The 20,326-nt window shown below is 42.7% G+C and overlaps 1 long non-coding RNA gene across 1 annotated transcript; it reads left to right on the top strand.

Moving 5' to 3' along the window:
- The first annotated feature begins 815 nt into the window (after positions 1 to 815).
- On the top strand, positions 816 to 20,033 carry LOC125294402. Its single transcript, XR_007193521.1, has 3 exons — positions 816 to 932; positions 4,317 to 4,346; positions 19,985 to 20,033. It is a non-coding gene; the product is annotated as an uncharacterized LOC125294402 (long non-coding RNA).
- Positions 20,034 to 20,326: the final 293 nt, after the last annotated feature.

Raw genomic sequence — 20,326 nt, 5'->3', positions numbered from 1 at the left:
CTGGCAGTTGGGTTAGCCCCTTGAGCCGTGGATCTGCCCAAGGTTTCTTCCTTGGTAAGGGAGTTTTCCTTGCCCCTGTTGCTCTTAGGTGCTCCTTGTTGGTGCCCCCCACCCAATCCCAATCCTCCCACCTTTTTTATGCAGCCCTTGCCACTTAATCTACTAAACCCCTCTTCTACTGCACCCCCCCCCCCCATTAATGCACAAATAGGCTGACACCAGACATAATTTCACTGCATTTCTTACTTCCAGTCACTATATGCATGTGACAATAAACTTCCTTGTATCCTTGTATCCTTGTATCTTGGATTTTTTTCGGTTTCCGACAATAAAAAAGCAATATCAAGCCTCATAAATGCCTCATTCAAACTGATGAGAATTTAGACTAGGCCTTCTACTCCATTATAATTGCAAATGTATTGAATATTTTGTTCATATATTTGTCTTGGGCCATAATGTACAAGCCAAATTGATTATACAAAAATATTGTTTTTTTTTATTTAAAGGTGTTTTGTGGATCTCTCACTGCCACCTGTTCGAATTGGACATGAACCTGTCACCTTCTCAAACAACTCCCATTGGTTATCTGTGATTAAGAACCGCCTACTTACATGTTTGCCAGGCTTGTATTGGTAGGTCTTTATGTCAATAATGTCAATATAAACCCCATCCCTCGGAGCACTAGTAAATCCTTACTTTTCACTCTCATCATGGCGTTATTATAAGCGGACCGTCGCGTCAAAGTGAAATTTCAACATGTAATTTCTCAGTTCCTTGTTTAGCTCTTCACGATTTAATGGTTCAGGTGGACGGAGAAATGTAAGCGGAGATGCCACAGGCGGGTGGGATTTATGCTCGTTGAAAGTGTCCCGTTTTGAACTCGTGAACAGCGCTTTGAACGCTCGCGGAAATGTCCCTTCTGTGCGTCCGAGGTGGGTTTTCTTTTCTTTTCTATTCTGAGAAAAAAAATATTACCCCAAAGAAAGTAGGCCTACAATAGATAGAATGTGCAATACTTTTTTAAAGTGTGCAATAGATACTTTGAAATGCTAATCGCATTATAAACAGGCTAAGGGTCTCACATATGAATCAATTTAAAGACTGTTGCTAAGATCTAGCTATTTAGAATAGCTTATTATCACACCTTTAACACTATAACCCTATAAGAATCTTTGGCAGTAGCCTAATATGAGACATTGCCTAAGTCTCATGCATATCTTTGACAGTAGCCTAAAATGAGACATTGCCTAAGTCTCATGCATGAACATATTCTTACACCAAACTAGTAAATTCTGCAATAGCATAAGCGAGGTTTCCTCATGGGAATAAAGCCTATCCAATTCAAATGACAGATCTGTAATATTGTCATCAACATTCCTTAGCTATACATCAATCACAATCACCCCCCTATGCAGTAATGGTTCATCTCTCCTCTGTCGGCTTTGGTGGGCATGCAGGCTGCCTGCTCAGAACCTGTCAAAAGTGTCAACATCCATTCAGTGTCTTTTGTGTGGCTTGAACTGGCAAGATTCAAAAGTCCTCTCTGACAGTGGCAGGTGCAGTCTTCGATTCTGGCGAAAGGTTGTTAATATTTGAGTTGAAAAGCCAATCAACCCCTCCATTCTCTGTGCTCCTGAGGCAATGTGTTGACTGGCGGAAAAGTGTTTGGGTCAGTCTGAGGACTGGCACCAGCCAAAACTGTGCACAAACACCAGACACACTAGTGCACACACTGGATGGACAGCAAAATGAATGTTGACTGTTTTGTTGATATCTTGTTTAAAAGTGGACCACTTAAACACAGTGGGTGTACTGTAATGGTAATTCATATTGTAAACAAACAAACAAAAAACTCTGTTTTTAAGCTACCTCCCATGCAGCTCTGAAATGGTTAGTCATTTTGGAAAGTTAAATATGAATGAAGAATGGATATTGAAAAAAACATTAGTTTTATTCTTTATGCTGGTTATAGAGGAAAGGAGTTACAGAACTCCCCCATTCACTTTCCTAAGACCATTATGATGACCGAGCCTCTGAGGGGGGAAGTAGGTGTGTGTGTGTGTGTGTGTGTGTGTGTGTGTGTGTGAGTGAGTGTGCATGTTTTAGTGTTTATGAGAAAAAGAAAAAGACAGAAAGAGAGAGAGAGATGGATGGAGAGAGAAAGTGGCGGTGAGTTGGAGAGCTGTAATGGGCGCTTGAGTCGGGCAGGGCAGTACAGATTCAAACTCGCAGGGCCAGAGGGGGTGGGGGGGTAATCCTCCGGCCATCTGGTGCTGTGCTGTGCGCATCTCACATGGGCCGGGACGCACTCAAACACAGCGACACAATCCCACTTCCTGTCTGAGCCCTCTCACTTGTTCAGCCTCTAGCGCAGACTCCCAGTGTCAGAGTAGTTTCCCCAAGGTTCCCATGTCTGCGCTCTGATTTATGTCATTTGACTGTCTGTAGCAGTTCAATCATGTTTTTCTTCATGAGCTTTTTTTCAGGTGCAGATTACATTTAGTGTTATTTAATAATCTCACTAGATCACTGAGTCCTAACACATCTCCCCTTATTCAATGTGTAAGTAGTTTAGCTTGTGCATTGTAAAAGGTGTTGTAAAAGCTACCAGTTATGAAATCCTCAGGGTCCATTTTCAGTGGATTAGTCATACCTGTTTCTAGGCCCCTAAAACTGGTGACAATTTACCGTTATCATTATTAACTGAGTGAATTAAAAAAGAATGCATGAATGAAGGCAAATGCAACTGGCTTCAAGTTGAGGATGTTTTATGATGGGAGCCTTGATGTTTGAGTTCATCCTATATTCCCCACCTTTGGCCACCATTGCAAATTGTGAGAAGTACAAGTACTTCACTTTGGTTGACATCCACTGACCATAACAACGACCTGAATCACCTCTCACAGCCATAATCTTCATCTCTGTGTTGTTTTCTCTTCAAAGGCTTTCCCTCCGGATGCCAGATATTAAGAAATGTCCATAACTTTGATTGTCTGAATGCGGAGAGTTTCACAGCATGTCTGTCAGTTGTCAGCTATAGCATGTCTTGTTTAAATATAGGCTATCTGGTTTCCGTGAACTTCATCAAAAATCTAATTTTTAAACAAACTTTCTTTTTCCTTTTCATTCATTACCTCCATTTATCACGGTCACTCATTCTCTCATGGACCCAACTGACATACTGAACATGGAATTAAAAGTAGCACACACACTGCAAGTACATTTGCCAATTAAAGTGTGGGGTTGGCGAGTGTCCTCGATCAGCTCCACTATCTCCGTTCTGCCCCACAGTGAGCTGTCTTCAGCTGCCCGGGCCTCTCTGTCTCTGGGCCACATCTGTAATTGGATAATTTCCAAGGGGATCTGGCAGCCCCTTTAGCACACCACACACACACATACACACATATATATCATTCACAAGGCAGTGTAGATGGTCGAGACAGAGTAAACTCGAAGCACAAACACTTTTTTTGACTCTGAAGACGCTGTGCTTTTCACCCATTAAATATTTAATAATCAATAATAAAAAGTTATTCCTGTGGTTCAGTCATCTGAAATGGCCCATTGTGTTTCAAACTCATTTTGATGCCACACTGACTAAGGAGAATGGAGTCTCTGACATTGCCAACGTGTGCCCAGAATACCTGGTATTGCACTATGGGACATTGTTGTTGCATTGTGCTGGAGCGTGACATTTTTTGTCAGTTTTAGACAAATTGGGTACCGCCTTAGCATGAAATGGGCACCCAGTCTGTTAAAAATGGACAAAAAGTGGAATTCCTACATCGCATTACTTTAATGGGGAGCAATACAAGTGTTTAGTGTCAGTTAGTGGGTGACTGTAGGTGCGATGCTGAGGTTTTCACTCGCAGGTGCACATACCTGAGAGTCTGAGAGAGTCAATTTGAACACGACAACGCTTGATGAGCAGCCAAAAGAAAAAGGTGCCTGAGATTGTGTTTGTGTCTCACCTCATTACTGAGAGATGGTGCAGCCATGTTGATCCCAATGCTTTCAGTAGAACCATCAATATTTGACTGTGTTATTAGTGTGCTATTTCTGTTCCGCCTTCTAAATTATAGCCGTGGGAGAAGCTAGTGCTGAACATCTTTTTGAGATTTGCATGAAGAACAACATTTTAATGGATCAATTTGTAGATAAGGGAATAAAGGTAGCAATAACTTTAATGTCATTCAGTTATGGTCTGTGTAACCAAAGTGCCTGTCATGGTATTTATTTGGAAAAGAAACCTGTTTTTTTATCAAAAGATTGAATGTCCAAGTAACTTCATGTCTTTATGTCTCTCTTTCTTTCAGTTAAGAAAGCAAAGCTTGAAGGACCTCCAGGTAAGATAACCAGCATACTTAACCTTTCCTTCAGGTTAGTTTGAAATCTTTAGCATATTGTGTTGTTGAGTTATATAAAGGGTCATTTCTTCCGGGTCCTCTGCCATGCCTGTAGCATCATACTCTGTCAGGGAACTTACTCCCAGACTACCTGTTCAAGCTGTGGCATTTGCTTGGATGATCACTCTCAACCCACAACCTCCCTCGGCCCTCGCACCTCCCACTTCCTTGGTAAGGAATAGAATGGGGGGTATAGCAATAGATCCTGCTTTATTCCTACCTGCACAATAGATTGTTGCCTGATCCCTGCAAAGCACTTCAGCACCCTGGCTAGGGGCCTCGCCAAAACAGGCTTTTTGCTCACTTCTCTTTAGGCAAATTTGGGACATGAACTCGTGATGAACTTGGGACATTCAATCGGTCTAAATGCTTGTGGGATATGGGAAAGGGTCTTTATATGGAGCTTGATGTATTGTTCTTAAATTGCGTTCTGTGTTGCACCCGTACAGAGAATGTGGGAAATTGTGTCAGTGTAATGCTGGCATGGAAACAATGTCATTGTGTTCCAAAGGTGCACCTGGAGAGAGGGCAAACATTAGGAAAGATTAGGCTGGCCAGATGCTTTGTTTTGGTCCATGACTGGCCTGCACTTTAGGGGATGATGAACTGATGTATTTGTGTCTGTTTTTTTAATGACAAACATTACCCAATGGCAAGTTATTACCCGGCATGTAATGCATGGCCAAGTTGGCAGCTGGACCCCGACCTTTCAAATATTGTTATCTCATTAAAAAAAAAAACCAGAAAATATATAATAATGAACTAGTTGTCCGATTGCTTCCTTTAATTCCACAGCTGTCTGTATTGTGGCTGTTTTGGTCCCCATACTCCTGGAGGAATTGGCTATGGAAGCATAATAATAATAATAATAATAATAATAAAAGAGCACTTTGGGTTGCACTCTGTGCAAAAAAAAATGTGCTATATGAATAAAGTTACCTTACCTTCCCTATAATATCTGAGTCTCTGCATGCCATGGATGGATCAGATCAGACACCAACACTCTACCAGTGTTCATGATACAGTGGCAAATTCAGGTTATGAGATTACAGAAGGACCTATGTAGTTGAGTGGTTCAGCCCTGTGCTGGGGAACTTGCAGCACCTCCGATTGGGAGTTGGCCGTGGTAGCAAAGAAGACGTCTGCCACTGGCACGACTCTTAAAGGAGCTATGTGGAGTTCTGTCCAGCCACACGTCACTCTTCATTGACTTGCATTGCAGTGCATGTTCAGTGCCACACATGGTCTAAACTTTAAAGTGATATCACTAAAGAACTGGGCCGACGCTTTGCATAGTTGCTTTGCATGTTAACTTCAGTGGATATCTGGGTAACAGAGAGCTTAGGTGTTTTTGACATTATGTCAAAAAGTTTGTTCCTTTCATTCGTTCAACATTCATTCACATGTTGATGTTTCTAGGTCATTTGTTTTTTTTAACTGAAAAAAACTCAACATAGCACCTTTAGAGTGTTGGGAGAGAGGTTTACTCGACATTCTACGGACTAGACTCGTCCACTCACACCCCTCAGTCCCATCTGGGTCACAGCACCGATGTAACCTGCATTGTGTTGGCTGGATGCACTGAGCTTTTGGAGGACACGTTCCTGTCTTGTGGTTGCCTTTGGTTTTCAGGTTACTCATAGGAAGCTGTTTCAGAATAGAATAGGTCTTTATTGTCATTGTCATAGGTACAACGAAATTTAAAGTGCTTTCCCATCAGTGCATCATTCATGAGTCTATAAAAATATAATTTAAGTGCTAGCGTTACTTAAAAAAAGAATAAATAGAAACATAAAACAGCATTAGCAGCATACATAAACACACACAGTCAAATACACCCATTGCATAAAAAAACAGTATGAACACAGTTTAGTTGAGTTACACAGACCTATTCTGCATATTAATGGGGGATACAGATGTGTCATCTCAGCAAAGCCAGTGTGTATTTACCACAGAGGATACAGGTTCCCTTCAGATGAACATATAGACAAAATGGGCCTTCTTCATTTAGGAGTTGCACACAACCATCCTTAAAGAGGAGAAATGACCTTTTTCAAATGCATCACTAAACCTACAACTCTAGTGAGACAAGAACATGTGTGTCGGCCCAGTTTGATGCACTGAGTGAACTGGTTTATCAAGGTGCCAGGAGGCAAATGTTACTCTACCTTGGGATTTAATTGATGCTTCATGTCTCTGAAGGTTTTTTCTACAATAATGGTGGAAGTTTATATGGTGTAATAGATTTTGGAATTAGCAATACAGTGCAATTCATCATTTCACAGGGCGACTTTATTTAGATGTCATGTCAATGTACATGATGTCAATGTGTGAAATGATGTACATTAGAGTAATGCATTCTTTAGGAAATTGATTTATGTAGTATTAAGTTGTGTACTGAATGCTATATATTTCACCAAAACAATAAGGAATACATTTTGTCACACTTGATAAATGTTACATTGTCATAATACTGTACTTATTCAAAAGGCATGGCTTGGAAGCTGACCATATCATTTGCTTTATGCTAAGCACACTGCAGAGATAGGTCATCACTTGTTACTTAGAATATCTCACAAAAGTGAGTACACCCCTCACATTTTTGTAAATATTTTATTATATCTTTTCATGAGACAACACTGAAGAAATGGCACTTTGCTACGATGTAAAGTAGTCAGTGTACAGCTTGTATAACAGTGTAAATTTACTGTCCTGTCAAAATAACTCAACACCATTTCAGCCATTCATGTCTAAACCGCTGGCAACAAAAGTGAGTACACCCCTAAGTGAAAATGTCCAAATTGGTCCCAATTAGCCATTTTACCTCCCTGGTGTCATGTGACTCATTTGTGTTACAAGGTCTCAGATGTAAATGGGGAGCAGGTGTGTTAAATTTGGTGTTATCGCTCTCACACTCTCTCCTACTGGTCACTGGAAATTCAACATGGCACCTCATGAGAACTCTCTGAGGATCTGAAAAAAGAATTGTTGCTCTACATAAAGATGCCCTAGGCTATAAGATTGCCAACACCCTCAAACTGAGCTTTAGCACGGTGGCCAAGACCATACAGTGGTTTAACAGGACAGGTTCCACTCAGAACAGGCCTCGCCATGGTTGACCAAAGAAGTTGAGTGCACGTGCTCAGCGTCATATCCAGAGGTTGTCTTTGGAAAATAGACGTATGAGTGCTGCCAGTATTGCTGCAGAGGTTGAAGGGGTGGGGGGTCAGCTTGTCAGTGCTCAGACCAAGCACACTGCATCAAATTGGTCTGCATGGCTGTCGTTCCAGAAGGAAGCCTCTTCTAAAGATGATGCACAAGAAATTCCACAAACAGTTTGCTGAAGACAAGCAGACTAAGGACATGGATTACTGGGACCATGGTCTGATGAGACCAAGATAAACTTATTTGGTTCAGATGGTGTCAAGCGTGTGTGGCAGCAACCAGGTGAGGAGTACAAAGACAAGTGTGTCTTGCCTAGAGTCAAGCATGGTGGTGGGAGTGTCATGGTGTGGGGCTGCATGAGTGCTACCGGCAGTGGGGAGCTACAGTTCATTGAGGGAACCATGAATGCCAACATGTACTGTGACATACTGAAGCAGAGCACGATTCCCTCCCTTCGGAAACTGGGCTGCAGGGCAGTATTCCAACATGATAACGACCCCAAACACACCTCCAAGACGGCCACTGCCTTGCTAAAGAAACTGAGGGTAAAGGTGATGGACTGGCCAAGCATGTCTCCAGACATAAACCCTATAGTATACAGTATATATACTCTTTTGCTCCCGTGAGGGAAATTTGGTCTCTGCATTTATCCCAATCCGTGAATTAGTGAAACACACTCAGCACACAGTGAACACACAGTGAGGTGAAGCACACACTAATGGAGATTCATTCTTTTCAAAGCACACAGTACAGTTGTACAGTTTTACCGATGTTATCAGAAGTTATCGCGGGCCGCCATTGGCCCCCGGGCTGCACTTTGAGAACCAATGCTATAGAGCATCTGTGGGGCATCCTCAAACGGAAGGTGGAGGAGCCCAAGGTCTCTAACATCCACCAGCTCTGTGATGTCGTCATGGAGGAGTGGAAGAGGATTCCAGTGGCAACCTGTGAAGCTCTGGTGAACTCCATGCCCAAGAGGGTTACGGCAGTGCTGGAAAATTGACACTTTAGGCACAATTTGGACATTTTCACTTAGGGGTGTACTCACTTTTGTTGCCAGCGGTTTAGACATTTATGGCTGTGTCATGTGATGTCAGTCATGTCATGGTGCATTTTATAATGTGAGTTGCTCATAAAGTTGTCTGGTAACACTTTATTATACCTAATTAATGCCTGTATTAGTGACTTGTAAGGCAACATTAATAATTTGTTAGGCGTGTATTCACAAATTTCTTGTTCATGACGAATTAGGCCTTTATTCTTAATATAATTTTAATAATGACCTAGTAAGCCTTGATCTCTACTTACTAATTAGTAGTTCACTAGTTCTATTCACATTCCGTAATTTGCAAACAGATATAATAGCATAATAGAAAAGCATGTTTGGCGAAGTCTCTGGCCAGGGTCCCGAAGTGATTTGCGGGATCGTGCAGGAGTCAACTGCACAGGCAGGAGTCGTGCAAGATTCCGCCATACACCCCTTTATTCTTTAACTATGGAAGACGGGAGGCGTAAGGGGAGGTGGTGGGTTGCGAGCGGAGTAACGTCAATGATGCGATTTCAGCAGGTAGACTGCGAATAAATAACCTTACTGATTAAAGAAGGAGGCGTGGCAAATTCTGTTATGCTCCTCCCAAACTTCCATTGTAAACGCCATTTCACTAATTCACATTCCGTAATTTGCGAACAGATAGCCTATAATAGCATAATAGAAAAGCATGTTTGGCGAAGTCTCTGGCCAGGGTCCTGAAGTGATTTGCGGGATCGTGCAGGAGTCAACTGCGCAGGCAGGAGTCATGCAGGATTCCGCCATACACCCCAAAAAATGTGTTAAAGATGAGGGACCCTATAGCCAGGACCACACAAACAAATTCAACGGGAGAGCATAGTGATAGGCGTTGGAGGACCATGGGCCGAGAGTTTTGAGAGCTTGATCGGACAGGCCGTTATTTACCGCGTTGGTGGCTGCACCATAAAATAATGAGTCGATAACGGCCTGCTGGCATTCCGATTTGCGTTAGAACAGCGGTGAGCTGCGTTTGAAACCAGAAGCGAGTAACGGAGTGTCCTTAGTCTGGAGGGGGGATCTATCCATGCGATGGAAAAAGTAATTAGCCAAATTGTATAGGGCTGCAGGAAAGAGTAGATGTTGAAAATGACAGCCCAAAACACACGGTTGTGAAGTTCAACATCTAATGCACCACAATTTTAGCAATAAGCAATTAAAATAGGCTATACTGTAGCTAACCGCGGTAACTATTACAGCAAGAGAAGTGCTGAGCAGCAACACATTATTAGAGAGGATTCCGAGGAACAGAGCAGAGCTACACGCTGGTGTAGGTGCTCCCTTGGTCAGCTAGGGAAGGGCTTTAATATGCTGGCACTCTCTGAACACGGACGAAGGCGAAAACTCCTAGACATTTAAATGAGAAAAATTCCTTTCCTTGCCCTCTTAGCAATGAGTGACAGCTCTTGTGTATCAGCTGCCTTACGGCCAACGCCGGCATTGAGTTAGGGTAAAGCGATGCTCCCTTAAATACATTTTGTGATCACCACATAGATTATATTTTGTTACAATTTTTATGTAGACATGGTCTCAGATGAGATGTCGAGACGGGATCGGGTGGTGGCACCAATCCAGGGAAAGAGGGGTGAGGAAGAACCAGGGACACGGTCCCTGGATGGGGAAAAAACGTGGGCTTGAACGCGGTTCGCGCCGGCGGAAGATGATGGGGAAAGGGGAAAAGGTAGTGACGCGGTCGCAACGGGGGAAGGGGGAGGAGGTTGCGCAGCACCCTGGGTAGGCAAAGAGAAAAGTGGGGAGGGTTGATTAGTTGGAAAAGAGAGAGGCCACTGTAGCGGAAGGCAAGGTAGAGGGCTGCACGCGAGCTGCCATAACTTGCTGAGTTGAGTGAGCAGGAGGAAAAGCTGTTTAGGAATAGAGAAAGAGGCCGCAGTAGCAGAAGGCAAGGTAGACAGCTGCACGCGGGCTGCCATAACTTGCTGAGTTGAAAACACATGTTGCATGAACAGAGGGGTAGACGCCAGAGGAACGGAGCTCCGCGCTGCTGCGCTGGTGCTTGGTTGATCGGCGATAGCAGTGGCTCTTAAACTTTTTGTCTGGCGACCCCCCAAAAAACATGGGCCAAGTCTCGCGACCCCCTTCTCTCTAACCGGCGGAGTTTGGTTTCGAAATGTTGTGAGATGGGCATTGGAAGCAGAGGCAGAAAATGTCTTCTCTCATAGGTAGGCTATGTCAACATCAAAGGCATTATGTCAATGGCAGCCTTTGACTAAAAACCTTTACAAAAATCATTTAGAGAACCCTCCAATATTTTTGGCGACCCCCCTGGGGGTCCCAACCCCCAGTTTGAGAACCACTGGGCTATAGTAGAAGTGGAAAGATAAACTGTTTGTGTGAGAAGGCGAAGCAGGTCTGCTTTCCCTGCGGAACGAGGGCAATCGATACCCCGCACATCCAACTCTGCACTAATCATATGGTATGATATGGTCCGCGGAGTAGCTCTCCTTCTTCGGGTCGCACGGCGGCTATGGCTGGTATTGCGCCGGTGATCCACTAGCATGCGATGCGAACTCCCCAAATCGCGACACTACCCTCCATGAAGACGCTTTGATGGGCGTTCCCTTTTGTAGATGGGTGGAAACCTAATACCTCCATGGGCAAGAGCAGGTAGCCTAGTAAACAACCAAACAAAAATTTTCCCTCCACTATTTTGAAATTACCGAGGGAAAGTCACATCTATAAATTAGTTTGCAAGTTGGGCGGTCATTTCAATCATGACGTTGTCCCTGTAGGATTCTAGCCACACATCATACAAACACGGAAATGTAGACACTGCTATGATTAATTTCTCTCATCTGCCATGTTTCTGTACGTTGGCGGTAACCACACTACCGGAAAATTAGGTTTTGTTTAGGCTACGTGATGATGGACCTCCCCTGCGTATTGCTCTGCTATTGGATACTCGCCTCGCGATGGACGGATTCATTTGCATAAAGTTAGGGATTGCTGAACTTTTTGACGCGCCGCAGCCACAGCACTCGTCGCACCGCATACCCAGAATCCTATGCGGGTGCGGAATTCGGTTCTCATAGAAATGAATAGGGATACTGCGTCGCTGAGTTTGCATCGCATGCTAGTGGATCACCGGCGTTAGAAACAGGCGAGCGATTGGGTGCCCGTGAAGGCGCTGGGGAAGCCAATCTGCGCGACCGGCGACTTGGCTCCTGGCTTGACCAAACGCGTCTTGCGAGCAGAGTAACGCCGATGCTGCGATTTCAGCAGGTAGACTGCGAATAAATAACCTGACTGTTTGAAAAAAGAGGCGTGGCAAATTCAGTCATGCTCCTCCCGAACTTCCGTTTGTAAACGTCATTAAGTACCAAAAAAGAATATGCATAACCCACTAGTATACTGTCTGAATAAATTCCAAATAGATAGGGAGAACAATTGTAGAATAAGCAAGTATATGGCTCTATGACCTATGTATAAGTATATATAGTATATATACTTTTTTGATCCCGTGAGGGAAATTGGTCTCTGCATTTAACCCAATCGGTGAATTAGTGAAACACAAACAGCACACAGTGCACACACAGTGAGGTGAAGCACACACTAATCCCGGGCGCAGTGATCTGCCTGCTACAACGGGCGGGCGCCGGGAGCAGTGAGGGGTTAGGTGCCTTGCTCAAGGGCACTTCAGCCGCAGCCCACTGGTCGGGGCTCGAAACCGGCAACCCTCCGGTTACAAGTCCAGAGTGCTAACCAGTGGGCCACGGCTGCCCCCTTCATGACTAGTAAGTACATACTGCATAGGTATTACTGATGATAATGTGCTTGCTGCTAAGGAACCAGATTTCACTTTAGAATGGAAGCCTTTCTCCCAGTTGTTAAGTGCTGTTTGACACAGCAACCTGGGCAGTGAAATACAGCAATGAGGTTAAGCCATATACTTGCTTATTCTACAACTGTTCTCCCACTATTCGGGATTTATTCAGACAGTATACTAGTGGCTTATACATATTCTCTTTTGGTACTTACTGCTAGAATACAAGAATAAAGGCCTAATACATCATGAACAAGAAATTTGTGAATACACGCCTAACAAATGATTAATGTTGCCTAACATATGCCTTACAAGTCACTAATACAGGCATTAATTAGGTATGTATTAGTGGCTAACATGTGAACCTTAAAATAAATTCAACTCATTCTACTTTATGTACAGTGAAGACCATCTGCTCCGTTCAGTAATTTCTACATAAAATGCAGTGCACCTTACTTACTTGTTTAAAAACGCATATAAATCCTGTTATATAATAATGTGTAGCAGTAAAACCTTCAATGGTCTCTTCATAACACTGGGATTCACCGGCGACAGCGGGATTACGCTTCCTCTTATGCACTGCTTAATGTATTTTATCCCTGATTGATGGCATATTATATTAGATTACAGGAGCTGATGATTTTGTTTGTTTATTATGGGAAATCGCATTTGTTTTAAAGTTCCGGGATTACACTATTCCAAACGCACATTTAGTATGTGTAAATGTAGGTCCATGACCCAAACGTTATTCATTCTAACAGAGAGTAAACTGTCACAGAGTGTGACCTAAGTGGATATGACAGAGTGTCTGTCAGTGAGGTTCCTGAAATATTTTCTGTGTAGGTCTTGAAATATTAATCTCTGCGATGAATATGAAGAATAGGATGACAGAAATTGACAACTGGATAGACTATGGTATGAGCTATTAGAAACCGCAGCATTTCCAAGCCCTGATGGACAAATGCATTGCATGACAGCTCTGACATCTATCTTGAATCCAATTTTCTGATTGAAAACAGTTGTAGAGCGCTCCTACCACTGTCTATCTGCCTCAGTTGAGGTGAAAACTCAGTTATTATCCTGTATGCATATAAGGAATGTAAGCACTCAAGTTTAGGCTATAGTGTTGTTTATTTTGTTGTTTCTATATATATGTTTTAAAGTATATCTTAGAGCTTCACTTGAATCTAATAGTTTATAGTCATCACATCTGCATCAGGAAGCCATAATTCCCATACTGTCCTATATTTTATGCAGGCGATGCCTTTATAGTCAAGACTCAAGTGAACAGAAGTTGTTGATATATTGTCTTTTCTGCCGCTTAGATACGGCCAACCATGTAGGCAAAATGAGCCGTGATTAGTCAGAAAGCTGCAGTGAGTTGTGCAGTGAGTTGCAAGCTCACTAAAATCTATAAACACGTGCAGTCAGAATGAAACAAAAATCTAACATGCAACCAAAATAGTGGTAATCTGCACAGAGGGTAGTCATAGGTGCTTTGATCAGACTGAAACAGACAGAAAATGAGGGGAACCATTAATTTGTTCTGCAGTGCAGTTTTACTGTTGCTCCTTGTTGGCATATGAAGTTCATTATAGTGTCCATGAGAAATGCCCAGTTTGCTTTCTGCTTCAGATATCTGAAATCATTTGTGTATGTTTCCACAGTATTCACTTGAAATTGCCATTATTAATGCTTTAAGGCAGAGATTTACATTTACATTTATTCATTTAGCAGACACTTTTATCCAAAGCGACTTACAGCAAGAGGAGACCTTAGCTAGGAATTACTACTGCATCTGTCAATACTATTACTAGAGGGCAGGAGTGCCTACATTATAAGTACTAGTCAAAGTGTGGTAGAGGAGGGAAGCGAGGGAAGAGAGGGAAGTGGAGAAGAAGGAGGTAGAGGAGAGAAGAGAGGAAAGTGGAGAAGAAGGAGGTAGAGGAGGGAAGAGAGGGAAGAGCATGGTAAGTGCGCATCAGGTGTGTCACCACTAGGAGAGGCCGTATGGAAGAGTTGGGTCTTCAACAGAGAGGGACGCCCCTGCTCTGGTGGCACTTGGCAGATCGTTCCACCACTGGGGGACCACAGAGGAAAATAGTCTGGATTGCCAGGAGCCGAGAGATCTCCATTCGAGTGGAGTGTTTTGAATGACTTTCTCTGAGAAAATTATTACTACATTGTCCTTCCTTAGGTTTGCTATACTATTTTCCTTGTGTTGAAGTTGTGTTTAATAGTGATTACAGTTTTTCTCGATCGTTTTGATACCTGTGTCAACTCAAATCACGCTCTGAAAACTCGTGTCTGAACAAAAGCACTCTAGAAAAAAATGACACATTTTGCTTGCAAAAGGCTGTTACTCTCTCAAAACACTTAAAACATGCAGCAAAAGCAAATCTTGCCTTCAAACACTACAACTTGTTGCCAATTAAAAAAACACTCTTTAATCAATCATTACACACTGGACAACAAAATGCAAAATCTAGTTCTCAAAATGAGCATTTTTGCTATGTCTGTTCCATTACTTTCTAATTTTTCTGGTATCAGAAAAAAACTTTGAAAAGACAAAATGTACTGAATAAAAAAATAATTTATTCATTCCTCCCAAGATGTAACTGCCATTGACATGTAAGACATACAGTAAATACCTAGCAAGATACAGCAAATTTCATTGAACTACAACTTGTCATTTTTCATCGAAATAGACCTACAGTCAACACCTGTTGTACTGTTTTCTCCACCAAATAGGCAATACAGTACTTTGTCTAAATGTGCATTAGATCCATACTTGCAAATAGCAACACAGAACAGACATCTCTTGTCTGTATAATGTATAATGAATGATTGCTGATTGAAGAATTGTGCAAAGGAGTTTCACACAGGTGTATCAGAGATTCAGACTTATGCAAGGAATCTATACCACCTGTGAAAAGATGTTTTCCTTTTGTTTAGCATGGGAAAACCAATAGAGTTTGGGGCTTTTGAATGACACCTGTGTTAACTGTTTTGCAAAAGGGTGTGAGAAATGTGTGAACCCAATGAAAATGCGTGAACACATTCGCAAGAGATGACTTCTGCTGTGCAAAGAAAGTAGTCATGAAGAACAAGTGGGTTCTAGTTTACTTAAGCAGGTAAAAGCAATCGAGAAAAACTGTAACAAAAATTGTTCATGTTCCCAGGAAGAGTACAGTTGAACATATGCTTAACCCCATCCATTTGATGGTGTTTTAGTATTTTAAGGCACCAAATGAACTGTCTCTACTGTAACTCTGAAGGGCATGTCTAACTTCAGTCACATTCAGTAGCCACTCCCTGTGCGATGATGGCTACACACCCAGCCCTAAAATGTCATGGCCTCAGCCCCAGTTCTGTCTTCATATGACTTATTTATTTTCAGTAGTCATCTGCCATCAAAAATGCATGAAGGTGGGAATCCCTGCGAAGCGTCTTTGTGCTCTTGGGAGATCACACATCAGCTAGCGTGTATGTGTGTGTGTGTGTGTGTGTGTGGATGTGGATACGTGTGAAGATGTGGGTGTGTATGTGTTAGACAGAGAGAAGTCTGTGTAATTGTGTGTGTAGGTATGTTAAAGAAAGTGTGTGAGAGAGTGCGAGAGACAGAGAGAGAGAGAGAGAGAGATGATGAGAAGTATGTTTGACATAATGTGCTTATGTTTGCCTGGTGATAGTTGTACCTGGTTTGTGTAATATTAATGGCTGGTTCCCTTAAGAGAAAACACTTTGTTCTCCCTGTTGTGTTGGTTGTGATAATGTAGTCATGGAAATAGATGTAGTCATTGATAATGTAGTCATACATGTAGATCTAGATGTAGTCATTGATAATGAAGTTGGCATTATGCCAAGCCCTAAAGCAACTAGATGATTTTTTACTGTAACATTATTCCAGCCATTTTTTACCAAACATATATGAACTATGAGGCACAGAAGATGGACTATGCAGCTGCAATCACCATGCCTGTCCTGAAATTAATATAACAGGGAAGCTACACCAGGCACGTAACTGAAGCGTTCCATTCGCGTTGCGTCTGACTAGCTTCCACTATAATCAATGGAAGTAGCTACACCAGACGTGATAGCGGTGTGTACGTTTGAAAAATATAGACCGTTCTTCTAAAATGGATTTTACACGTCGCGAACGGAATGCTTCAGTTACGCCCCTGGTGTAGCTTCCCTGTAATGCTGTGTTACATGAGGACTCTGTCTCAACAAAAGAACTACACTATTATACTTATACTTATACACACCATGTATTCCATATTTACTGGTATGGCAATAAAGGTCCATGCGGTGATCACCCTTTGGCCCTGTCCGACATTTATTTTTAATATTAATGTCAAATATCTGACAATTGGTCAAACCTCATGGACCAGCCTGAATGAAAATCGTAGGAAGTAATCTGACATCAGTCCCCTTTTCCTGCCTCAGCTCCTACCCATACAGGACACTGTGTGTGGCTGCCACGCCAGTGAGCTTTATATTACTAATTAAAGGCTGTGGAGATCATTACCGAGTGGTATGAAATTTTAATTATGCCTCTCTGCACTGCCTAGATTTGACAGTTTATCACTGAGTGACCTGGTTAAACTCCCTGACGAGACCTACTGGCCACCTACTGACAGCAGGGTCGATTCATAGTTGGCCTTTTTTCCCTTTGCTGTCTCGATGATGTAACATTTCACTCATTAATTACTCATTAGTCTTTTCGTAGCATAATGCATATTGCATTTATACTGTATGGTAGATATTAAGTCTTACTCTATGTCTAAGTTTCAGAGGATGTGCTCAGAGAGAAAATAATAAATGAATGCCAGCTTTGGACTTTCCAGTACGGCGAGATTATAATCCATTTGTGGATTTAAATCTGCGTACTGATACTGTGCTCTGTATAATAATCTGTGTTGCATCCAATAGTATCCAGTTCTGTGTGGATGATGCATAAATGCAAAACACACTGTCATCATCAGAAATCACTCATTTCACCCACCAGTTGCCCTAAACCAGATGTTATGCTCAACTTTTAAAACCGATGCAGATTCTGTTCTATCGGCATCCATTTCGTCCATTTTTCATCCGTTCAAGCTTACATAACTTATCCATTTTCAGATGAGTGTCTGCTAACCTGACTCTCACCAGATGAATTTCGTTCCACCTTGCTCCACCTAGCTCCACTCAAATGAGTGAAATTCATCTGGCGAGAGTCAGGTTAAGTGTCTGCATCTCCAACAGTGTTCCTGTCTGCCTGTTGTCAAACAACCAACCATTAGTGTCTCATACATATGACATGTTCTAGAGAGATCGGACATCTCATCTGGTGTGGACAGATCGAGATAGGCCACCACCATGTAGACTTCAATCTGACCTCCTGCCTTGGCTTGAAAGGGCATTGCCCACTATCTCTGTGATTTCTCCATGAGGAGAGAGGCCTGGGGTGGTGGTTTAGGAGGGGGAGCCTGGCAGGCAGGCAGGTAGGCCCCTAGTGATTGTCTGGTGGTGGTGGTGGTGATGACAAGACAGGTAGATGGGTACTCCAGAAGGAAGGTCATCAAATAGGGATTACATATAGGCCTCTCAGAAAGGGTTCCTCATTTCACTGAAGCGGAGGTGGAGGAAAACACACACTTGACCTACACATGTGCACACACACACGCACACACACACACACACACACACACACAGGATTGCTTGTGTTCATTAGACATTTGAGTGATGGTGGAATAAGTTATTTCCATGGGAAATATTATAAGAGCCTTGTTGTTTTCCTTATGATGAGTGACTACATACTAATGGTTGATAGCTTTGGATAGAGTCTTGAGAGATTCAGCATCACCTTCTGCATCACCTCTGGCTAATCCAGTATTATATCTGGGGACAGTGCCTGTCTATGAGAAAACACCAAAGTTTAAACTTTCCAGATATTTTTAATTTATAAAGCTAAGAGAAATCATGACAACAACACATGCTCATTGACTGTGTCAACTGAAGAGTCAAGAGACTGAGACAGGAGACCACATGGTATTAACATTTTCATGATCATGTGATGTCATGTTAAATATATTATAATGTTCATTGAGAAAGGAAGCATGCTTTGCTTGGGTTTAATCTGATGGAACCCTTGTTCACTTCCATTTCTGGTCTCATTCTATCTTCCTAATTCTTAATGGATCTGATAATAATTCTTCTGTGGGGGAACTGGACTCAGAAATCCCCTGTAATTGGGTTTTGGGTCCTTTTATATCCTCCCTGACTGTAATAAGTTGAAACGATAACATTAGTTCTTTTAACAAAAACAAAGAAAAGAGAAATGAGCGAGACACGGCATGACAGCATGAAAGTATATAAATGCACAGGCTGTTCTTACATGCTAATGAAGTGGGGTGCTGGTGGTCTAGTGGTTGGGGATACGGGGTTCCAAATGGAACACCAGAGGGGTTTGAGTTCAATCATAGGGGCGTCCACTGTTGTTCCCTTGAGCAAGGCTGTTAACCTGGAGTTGTTCTAGGGCAGTGTTTCTCAAACTTTTTCAGACCAAGGACCACTTAACCAAGAAATAGAAACCTCATGGACCACCTACTGTAATAGGTGTAGCTAAAAAAAAACAGTAGACCTACTTCAACAGTATATTACACAATAGGCATACTCACTGAACAACCTTGCTTATTGTCTTGGCACCTTGCTTATTGTGTTAGAGGATTCATGTGATTTAAACTGGCATAGGTTACATAGACAGTGTTGCAGAACTGTTTGGATTTACATACAAGTTGGTTCAATATTGCAAACAACTTATTTATATTTTATCACGTCTGCCCGCGGACCACTTGGGATAGCTTGCGGACCACCAGTGGTCCCCGGACCACACTTTGAGAAACACTGTTCTAGGGGGATTGTTCACTCTGGACAAGAGCGTCAGCTAAGTAACAAAACAAAGTAAAGTGTCAAATTAACAAATCCAAACTTGCTTTTTCAGATGTTGTGACATGAAATGGTAGACAAGGACAGAGTCAAGATGTCTATAATGCCAATTTAGGTTTGGTGCAGGAATTTAAGAGACAAGCTAATTTAAACAAGCTAATTTAGAAACACTGAGGTACTGCAGTCCTTGTACATCTTTACATCTTTTTAATCTAAATGTAAATGTGTATAGTACAGGTGCATTTCATTCAAAAGACCTTGCCTTGGGTCCTTAAACTTCCCAGTGGTAAGTCAGTGTTGATCTCTCAGTTCTAGATCTTAAGTCCATATTCCCAGAGGCCAGTGAAGGTTCCCCACCTGCTTGGGCATGGCAAAGACAAGGTTTTGAGAGGGATATGTAATCGTTTATGCCCATGGCTACTATGTAATTACATTACCGGGGTTACTAGGATTTATTATGCTCTGTATGCGCTTATGTGTAATTCAATTCAGGTTGACCTGTACCATAAATGTAATATCAGACAAATGGCTCTGATGGTATATAAAGAGGTGGGATGAAGTATGTCTGATATTGACAATATATACCAAATGAGACTGTAGCTTAATGCAATTTTCTTAACTCTCTCTTTCTAGATAAGTTCAATGTCTACGTGACATTAAAAGTGCAGAATGTTAAGAGCACACGCACGCACGCACGCACGCACGCATGCACGCACGCACGCACGCATGCACGCACGCACGCACGCACGCACGCACGCACGCACGCACGCATGCACGCACGCACGCACGCACGCACGCACGCACGCACGCACGCACGCACGCACGCATGCACGCACGCACGCACGCACGCACGCATGCACGCACGCACGCACGCACGCACGCACGCACGCATGCACGCACGCACGCACGCACGCACGCACACGCACGCACGCACGCACACGCGCTCGCATGCACGCACGCACGCACGCACGCACG

The sequence above is a fragment of the Alosa alosa genome, chromosome 5, assembly GCF_017589495.1.
Source record: "Alosa alosa isolate M-15738 ecotype Scorff River chromosome 5, AALO_Geno_1.1, whole genome shotgun sequence".
In the NCBI taxonomy this organism is placed as follows: Eukaryota; Metazoa; Chordata; class Actinopteri; order Clupeiformes; family Clupeidae; genus Alosa; species Alosa alosa.
Note: the sequence above shows the minus strand (reverse complement) of the source record. Positions and strands in the feature narration are given on the sequence as shown.